This window comes from Pundamilia nyererei, unplaced genomic scaffold (genome assembly GCF_000239375.1).
Source record: "Pundamilia nyererei isolate P.nyererei 1_Seehausen unplaced genomic scaffold, PunNye1.0 scaffold00245, whole genome shotgun sequence".
Lineage (NCBI taxonomy): Eukaryota > Metazoa > Chordata > Actinopteri > Cichliformes > Cichlidae > Pundamilia > Pundamilia nyererei.
This window is the reverse complement of record NW_005187646.1, coordinates 205,313-215,649: the sequence shown is the minus strand read 5'-3', so window position 1 is coordinate 215,649 and position 10,337 is coordinate 205,313.

Below are 10,337 nucleotides of genomic sequence, written 5' to 3'. Positions count from 1 at the left end.
CTTACTTGAGACTTGCAAAACAATGACTTGGTCCCACCTCTGGCTTGAACCAAACACACTGATGCAAAGAATCAAAGTATACACCATCAAATGGGTTAGATCTGCTGCTACAGGCACAAAAACTACCTGTGAATAAAAATCAGGGTGATGATAATTTGGAAAAAAACACCAAGGTAACCAGGTAGCGCTTGATGCTTCTCATTTATGCGTTCTTGTTCTTTGCCATCCCTCCTTTCTATCTCTCTTTCTTCCTTCTCTTCGCTCACCGTGACCAGAAGACGTTCTTCTGCACTGGTGCCCGTCCACTCATCCTTCCAAGCAGAAAACTCTCATGTGCACGCACATATACACACATGCAGACCAACAATCCCCCACCTACTTACACACACCTCCAAAGCACATACGCACATTCACCTACCTCCCACCCACCCCACACACACACTCTACATGCGTACACACTCGCCACCGGCCACACCAGCGGAGGCCTTAGGGCTCAGCCATCTGCTGCCCACCCAGCCCATCTCCCCCCCTCTGTAGTACCCACCTTCCCAACATATGCAGCCCTTGCCCTGGGTAAGGTGGCAGGGGCACTGGCCCTAGCCCTGGCCAAGAGAAAGGGGTGAAGGAGCACATATGTAGCCCAGACGGTGTGTGTGTGAGCGCGAGGGGAGGAGGGAGGGGAGAAAAGACACAGAGACAAATCAAGGATTAGATGGCTCTCTCCTTGAATCTCTACATCTATTTCTCGCTCTGTCTCACCCATATGGCTTGTTTCTTGCATGTTCACACCAGCTCAGTGACCACCAAGGTCGCACCCTACAAAGGGCTAGTGAGGCCTCAAGCGAGGCAGCTGAGAATGAAGCAGGGAGAGGTAGACATGGCGAGAATGAGGGGGGCAGGAGCGATGGTGGGGGTTGGCATTGTCGCTGAGACACCTCCTTTTTTTTCACACCCCCTTTTTTCCTATCCTTCATTTCCTCTGTCTGTCTCTTCCCTCTGTTAAATCTTGCCTCGGGGCATTCTCCACCACAAAAGGCAGGGGGAAAAAAACGAGTGTGGCACTTTCATCCTCCCATCATCCCTTCCATCCATCTACCCGACCTTGTGTCTTTACGGATAAGATGTGTGTATGTGTGTGTTTGTGCGTGTGTGAGTGTGCAAAACAAGTGATGTGACAGCAATGGTGGGCATTTTGTTTCAACGCTAACATTAATTACATTGACTATTCCAAAGTCGTCCATATTTCATGAGCGTTCTTTTGCATGCCGGGGCAATGCACCACTCACCTATTCTCTTTAGTCTTCCGGTGCCTCTTTACACGTTCCAGGAAACCCAGTGCTGCTGTCAGTATCGGCTTAGGTTAGAAATCCAACAGGGAATTGGGCCAAAAATACTTTGGGAAGCTGACAAAATGCTGTTGCGGTAACTGTAGTGGTCCAACTATTTTAAAGTTCAACTTTATGCGGGAATAATGCAACATTGTAACTGCAGTTAAAATGCAACATTTTTATTAATGTTAATGGAAAAAAAAATGTTTTTGATAAATGTAATCGTGTATTGTTAGTATGTCAGTTTGTGGCTAACAATAGCAGCAGACGCACTCTGTTGGCTGCAGAGGAAACAGTAACAAATCCCTTATTATGTGTTGGCAGGAAAAAAATATGAGTTAATCTCCACAGCAAATAATAACCAACAAAAAGGGTTTTGGGACCATTGTTTAAAATCTTCACGTTTAGTAAAGCTACTATTTTAAGTATTTATTAGCCTACAACTTAATGGTGCAAAAACATAGTAATAAAAACACTGAAACTAGAGAGACAACTTTAACATTATAGGGCCCAGATACATATTTTCTCATCTTCGTCTTTCGGCTGCTTCCTTTAAGGTCGTCACATCATCTTCCTCCATCTCATCCTATCACTTGTATTCCTCGCTGTCACATGTCTTTTTCTACATTCATGAATCTTCTCTGTAGTCTTCCTCTTTTCCTCCTGCATGGCAGCTCCATCTTCAACATCCTTTATCCAAAATATCGACCATCCCTCCTCTATACATGTCCAAAGCAAGTCTGTTACTTCGTCTTTCTAAGTCATCTCCACACACTCAGACCATGCTGTCTCCTTCACCTGTCTTGTGCACAGTCCATTGCTTTGGATGATTGACCTGGTTGCTCCTCGTAGCTTCACCTTTCCACCTGTCTCTCATTCAGTCACATGTTTTGTCTTACTTCTACTGATTTTCATTCCTCTTCTCTTCAGAGCATGCCTCCACCTTTCCAGGCTCTCTTCCGCTTGTTCCCTACTTTTACTGTGATCCAAACATCACAGTCATGAAAACTCCAGCGTGACCTCATCTGTCAGCCTGTCCATGGACAATGCAAAGAAAGTTTCTCAGGGCCAATCCCTGATTAATTCCACCCCCACATGGAAGCCATCTGTCATTCCTACCATACTGTACCTACCTCACCTCTGTCTCACTGTCCTCAAACATGTCCTGCACCAGTTCTCTGTCACTCCTGACTTCCTCATGCATCACCATTGTTCCTCTCTTGGTATCCTATCAACTGCTCGAGATCCACACACAGAGTGTAAATCCTTCTGCCATTTGCTAAACTTCTCCATCAACACTCTCAAAGTAAACATCACATCTGTAGCACTGTACTGCTGCTCACTCACCATCACTCCTTTTAAATCTAGCTTCACCAACTCTTTCCCATAGCCTCATAGTGTGGCTCATCAGCTCTATCGCTCTGTAGTTACTACAGTTATGAACATCTGCTTAGGTCCATATAGTATGTTGAAAACCTCACAATTAATACTGAAGAGAATGTAATTTGTCAGTTTGCTGGGGAAGAAATTAACAGTGATTAGCAGTGTAAGCTGCTGTAAGTACCATGAAAGTAAATTTTATTCTGTATAAAACCTCTAAGCAACTCCAGACTCTAGGAGAGGGTCATGAGCTGCTATGAATGTCCATGTATGAAGGTTTTTTGGCAATTCATGCAACACTGTGAGCCTATCTTCCAGATATTCAACAATCAACTGTAAGGGAGCCTAAGGATATGTGTCTAGGAACAGCACCTCAGCCTCTGTCATTAACATCAGCACGATAGCTGGGCACCAGGAGCTTCATGGCATGGGTTCCATTGCCAAGCAGCTTCTTTAAGTGTAATGTGTAGATCGCCCAGATCCTTTGTAGATATCATATAAGTTGTTTCAAAGTTCCACTGTAAGGTTAATACTTTTCCATTATTGCACCGTTAGATGAAATTTAGTTCCTCTTTTTCTCTCTGACAAGGTGGTAAAAGAGAAAATCACCCTTCTCTCTCCATCTTCTTTTTTTATGTGAAAAACATTAAGGTGGTACATAGATGTGGAGAAAAAAAGGCAAGCTGGAAATAATTGTGTGTATGTGACAGTTGCAGTGTGGTGTTTGTGCACATGCGTGTGTGTGTGTGTGTGGCTGCTTCTGATGGATCAGTGATTAAATAAATCATAGTAACCTTTCCTGTAACCTTTCCCCCTCCCTCCCCAGCCCCTGTATGACCTTACAAGACCCACACACATTAAAGACTCTTCTCTTCTCCTTCATCTCTCCCTCTTCCTACTGTAAGTCGACCCCTCCTTATTCTTCATCTTTTTTTACATAACTCTCTGTCTCGCTTCCTTTTTACTTTGCGTAGTTAAATAATGTCACATTAGTATTACACAAATTGCTCTTTAACCTTTTATAGTAAATATTAAAGGCATAACACAAAAACTGCAACATTTCATCTTAAGTCCCTTGGATGAGTGACGAAACATTTATCTCACTGAAAACGTTACATCCAGATGAACAGAATCAACTTTTTTGGAATTCCTTACCTGGATGATTGAGCACGCACAAATACATTAAAAAATATATAACTTACTTTTACTACTTTATTTATTTTATTGCTTTATATTATTTACTTTTGTTACTTTATGTTACTTAAATAATCAGACCCCGTCTTATCTTAATGACCTTGTAGTACCATATCACCCCATTAGAGCACTTTGCTCTCACACTGCAGGGCTACTTGTTGTTCCTAGAGTATTTAAAAGTAGAATGGGAGGGAGAGCCTTCAGTTTTCAGGCCCCTCTTCTGTGGAACCAGCTTCCAGTTTGGATTTGGGAGACAGACACTATCTCTACTTTTAAGATTAGGCTTAAAATTTCCTTTTTGCTAAACCATATAGTTAGGGCTGGACCAGGTGACCCTGAATCTCCCTTAGTTAGACGTAGGCAGCCAGGGATTCCCATGATGCATTTAGTTTTTCCTTTTCAGTCACCTTTCTCGCTCACTATGTGTTAATAGACCTCTCTGCGTGAATCATATCTGTTATTAACCTCTGTCTCTCTTCCACAGCATATCTTTTATCCTGTCTTCCTTCTCTCACCCCAACCTGTCGCAGCAGATGCCCGCCCCTCCCTGAGCCTGGTTCTGCTGGAGGTTTCTTCCTGTTAAAAGGGAGTTTTTCCTTCCCACTGTTGCCAAGGTGCTTGCTCATAGGGGGTCATATGATTGTTGGGTTTTCTCTGTATGTATTATTAGTCTACCTTACAATATAAAGCGCCTTGAGGCGACTGTTGTTGTGATTTGGCGCCAAGGTTATTATCGTTAACGAAAACTAACGAAATAACGAAAACTAGAAGTGAAACAACATTTTCGTTAAAGGAAATAAAAATAAAGACAAAAAAAGGAAAACTAACTAAAACTGTAATGAGTTTTCACAAAACTAACTAAAATTAACTGAATTTATAGCAAAAATGTGTTTAGCTTTCACTGATGTGTGCGTGTCATACAATAGTCAAGGGTGAAAATGAAGTTTAGTTTCCAGATTTTTTCTTGCTGTCTCATTATGCCAGCAGGTGGCAGTACGTTAGTCGAGTCGTCTGTGTTGCTGCTCCGTCCACGCGCAGAATCATGTCAGGAACAGTTGAGAGAAAGCGCCAGAGTCCAATTTGGGATTACTTTGAATATGACTGTGTTTTGGATAAAGCAAGTTTCTTGTAGTGGAAAGAGACAAATTATGAGGGACATTTCTAAAGGGAAAAAAAATCCCACAAACCTTAAAGTGCACTTGAAAGCTCGCACAAGAAGGCTAACCTAGCTTACCTTGAGAAGGGAGCACACTCAACCCTCATCCCCAGAAAACAGAAGCTAACCCCAGGCAAGGCAGCGTGATGCATCCCGAGACAACAGGACTGGGACATCTACATAACTGTGTGAGTCAATTGCCTTCAAAAAGTTTATCAATTCACTTGGACTAAAATTACGAACACCCGGTGCTGCAAGAGTTAATAGTCTCATTGGGGCCAAGATATACATTTTATAGTTGCCTGGTATCAATGGTTGTTCATCTGCCTTTATTTATTTATTTATTTAAAGAACCCATATGTGGGAATGTGAGTTGTCTGTCTCTGCGTGTTAGCCTTGTGACAGACAGGCGACCTGTCCAGGGTGCAGGGTATGGTAGCTGGAATAGCAACATACCCAAGGATAAGCAGAAGAGAATGACTGATATGATGAAACTGGGATTTTGTTACACTTAATTATTGCAAACACAACTAAAACTATAACTGAAACTAATCAAAACTAAACTGAAACTAAGGATTTTCAAAAAATAAAAACTAAACTAAACTAGCAAACAATTGGTAAAAACTAATTAAAACTGATATAAAATTGAAAATCTGAAGTCAAAACTAAATAAAAATAAAAACTAATGAAAATTGCAAAACTATTAAAACCCTGTTTGGCGCTATATAAATAAAATAAAATTCAGTTGAATTGAAATTAATATTATTTACAACACTTTGTGTTGTTTTTATTTTTTTCCTTTTGTTACTTTTGTACTCAATCTATGTTACTTACTTTGTTTTTTGTTACTTTGTTATTTTAATTGTACTTTTAATACTGACTATCTCTTTAAGCTTTATCCTTTTTAACCACCTGAGTGTGGAGACAGCATTCTTCCTATGGGAATAATAAAATGATGTTGGATCATTTTTACATTGTAATAACAAGGTATCGTGTTTGCATCACAGTGACAGCGTAACAACCAACGTTTAACAAGATAATGTCTTAACTGTGGTTAGGCAGACCTCTGAACCCCCACAAGCAAAGTGGTTCCTTTCTTTTAGCATTAATCTGTGTGTGGTTGTCTGTGTGTTTTTATGATCTTTAAGATCTGGAGGTTCAAACGGCTATTCTCACCACGCCTTGCCACTGAACTCACCAAGAGGTCGCTGAGACACCACAATGTGCATGAATGTGTTCATACAAGTTAAGTGTGTTTGTGTGTGTGTGTGTGTGCTGACTCCCTGATCTCCTGCTCTAATACCCTGAGGACCTTTGGTTCCTTAACTGTAGGAGGTCCTAAGCAACCCACCCACACACCCACATAGAAATGCACACTGTGCACACATGCTCACACATCTTCATAGGATATCAAAGATTAGACATCAATCATTCTCACCTCTTGAAGTCTTGAAGAACGAGCACCTCATATGAAAGGTCAGCACACACCTGGAGAGTTAGATGAAATCAATATGCAATGATGAAGGCGAGGATGAGGGAAGAGGTTGGTAAAAATGATGAAAAAAAAGAGGCAGAAATAGTAAATACAAGCAGAAGGAGAAAATCTTTAGTCATCCTTTTTCAAACTTGCAGATAACTTGCTTGACTCACATTAATGGTGGCTTTCAGGGAGCTTTTCTATGCTTTTGGTGGCCAAAGAAGAAAAAAAAACTGTCAGTCAGTTTTGAGTGAAATTTATTCAATACCGGCTCATGAGATAGATTTGCAGGTCTAGCCTGATGCAGAGCTACCACACATGCTCTAACTTGAGATGTTTGCGCAACTATACATAACAGATCAAACTCATTGCCACTTTTTCCACTTACTTTGTCATAACTTTTAATTGCAGGTGCATCAATAATAGCTGCATTTCTCTTCTGCTGGTTTGAACTTTAGAGCCTTTCTGTTGTGCTGAACTTTGTTTGGCCTGGAGTGGCGAGTAACTGATTGAGATAGGAACAGGGAGGCTTATCTCTGAATGCTTGGTGTTTGGATACGTATGATGTCAGACCAGTTCTCATAATGCTTTCTAGGCTGCGTGTACTGATAAGCTTTGGGATCTGGAGAAGGTAGAGACATACGTAGGTAGCACACAAGACACAATTGAAATTGGAGCAAGAGAAAGGGCCAGTTTGTGTTTGTTTGTTCAAGTGTGCGCTTGCGTGTGTGATGTTCTTCTACTCTGAGCCTACTTTAGCTCACCGTACTCCCTGAGCAGTGACCGGAGCACTAAGCCCCCGGTCCAAGCACTTGGAAACTGGAACGAGGCGAGGAGAAAGAGGGGATGGATGGGAAAGAAAGAGAGCGATGCGATGGGGGAGAAAAAGGATGGAGCGCAAAGAAAGAGAGGACAGGAGAAGAGTGGAGGCAGAGACAGAGCAGCAGCACATGGAACGGCACAAAACGGAAAGAACTGACGATCGAATGGAACCAAACGAAAGGAGGAGAAGTGTTGGACTGAGGGATGAGAGGGAAGGCGAAGCCACCTCTTCTTCTCCCTCTCCTCTTCTCGTCCCTTCTCTTCCCCCCCGTGAGAATGTGTGTGCGTGTGTGTGTTTTCTTCCTCGTCAGATCTGCCACGCTTTCATTCGCACACAAAGACGGCACGTAGACATACCTGGCACAGGGGGACGTGAAGGAGCTGGCAGAGGCGCGTGTATGTGAGAAAGAGACAGATAAAGAGACACTGGCTCACCTGCCTGGCAGAGAAGGGTGCCTGTTAGAGGATGGCCTGTCTGTCTGAGATGTCCCACTTAACACTGACACACACATGCACACACATGCTTAACCCACTCAACACTTTCTTTTTTTCATTGTTGCTGCTCTCTCCTCCCCAGTCTCTTTCATTATATCACATATTTAAATGCACACTGCATCTGCTTGACATTACTGTCTGAGTGCAAATATTGTAGTTATCAATGTTTTGATATACATTTGAAATCAATTTAAAATATAGAGTTCCTGCCTCAGGATCTGGTGACTTTTCAAATACCACAATCGTCAGGTTAAGATTTCAGTTTAGCTAATTCAATACTTCATTTTTGCATTGTATTAATTTCTAATTAGTAAATATTAAAGTATAGTAAATATAATTGCTAACAAGTCAAACTTTTACCGGGTCTCAATTTGGACATGAGCTGTGATTATTGACTATTTATGCTAACATGCTCAGGTGAGTAGCCTCTCGGTCTCTGCCTCTTGCTCCTTTTTGCCTTCCCTTTCTGGTCTCAGCATTTCATGTTCTCCATAAAACAGACCATGAGTACCTATTCTGTCAGTGCTGATCTGTCTCTGACTTGTCAAAGATGGAAAGTGTCAATTTAGATATATCCTTGGATACATTTTCAAGAGCAAACAAGCGGGACCCTGAGGTGTCAGTGGCAGAGAGGCAAAGAACTAAAATAATTTCTTGGATTCTTCAACTTCTACAGGAGATGTGTGGAATTAAAGCCAGGCAGCTACACTGCTCACCACATTCACCTCAACTTCTAAATCTTTCTTCAGGAGATTCAGATTCAGATCTCACTGTCCCGGTTCCCTGATGAAACCTGATGCTCTTTACTGTCAGTTTTCCTCCGAAGATGACTTCTAAGTTAAACTGGACCGTGACTCTGTTGGATCATCTCCTCTTCAGTCCACTCGTGAGTTATCCATTGGGCCCACACCACAAAATTTGCCTGGTATCACAGGATAAGTCACACCATCACCCTCAACACTTTTTTGTGGCTATTCCTAAATAAGAATTTGGCAGAATATGCAGCTGCAACTAGAAATAAGAACAGCTCTCAACCACCAGCAAGAGCAAATCAAGAGCTTGAAGTTGCTTTAAGACATGTAGTTTCCCCCAACTCTGCTTCCTGGAGCTCGGAGCCTTGATGGATGTCTTCTGCAGCCAGGCTTTGTCAACCTTCTCTATTTCTAGTCCAGGAGGGAGAAGCAGTGGGATCCTCCATCCAGCATGATCTGTAACGCTGCCGTCGAGTCTGGAAACTGTGCAAAGCTACCCTCCTTAGAACTGTGGGCCAGAATCAGCACCTGGCAGATTGATGGAGGACCCCAGCCCTGCACTCCACCCAAGTCAGAAGTGTCTTCCACAAAATCTTTCTCCAATCCATCTTCCTCAATTTTTTAAGGACAAGAAAGTCTGGGTCTGTGGAAGCGGGAGCACAGAAAAGGTCCATAGTTTGAGTCTCGTCTTGGGTCTTTCTGTGTTGAGTCTGCGTGTTTTCAGCTTCCTCCCACAGTCCAAAGACATGTATGGGTGAGCTGTGAATATGAGTCTGAATGGTGTCTGTCTGTCTGTGTTAGCCCTGTGACAGAGTGGAAGCCTGTCTAAGGAGTACCCTGCCTTTCACCCTTTGGCAGCTGGGATAGGCTTCAGACCCCTGCGACCCTGAATCGGATAAGCGTAAGAAGAAAAAAAAAAAGGTGTTGAGTGCTTTTTAGTAGTATTTTAACAAGAGTTTTATCACTGGGAAGAAAAATACTTCAGAAGGCACAAACAAGGCCATTTAGTAAATGATTGCAGCACTTAATAAAAAGGAACTGAGTTAAATGTGATTGATTCATTCTCACAGGGAGAGATTTATTTTTGTAATACAATTTATGTGCACATAATTTCCTTTCCTTTTTGTTAAGCAGAAGAGTTTTTTTTTTTTTTTTAAAACATGGGGCGGGAGAATTGGCTAAAAAGTCAAATTGCCACCCAACAGCTGCAGCAGAATGAGTTTTGACGCCGGAGTGAAAATGTGTCCATGCTAAAGAAATTGGAGGGGTCTGCAATGCAACACAAACAAACAATAAACAAGGAAGCAAACAAATTGACGCACACACGAATAAGCACACACACACACATGCGCGCGGCAATCGGCTATGCTGCAATTAGCTTGTTTTAAAGGAAACAAATAACAGTAATTTCAACAGAACAGCAGCCATAACAATTCACCCCTGGAGGGGATCAGCAATTTGAACACACACACTGGAGAACAGGATACATTCACACACAGGGATCCACACACACACACACACACATACACACACACACTGTCAAGTATGCACATGCAAGTGCAGTCATATTCAAATCCAGCAGACGGACAGACACACTCACGATGCACATGCATGCTCAGACACACACACACACACACACATACACACACACACACACACACACACACACACACACACACACCTCCACACAGTGTACTTGAGAGCGGCAGAGAGGGTCAGCTCAGTGTCTGAGT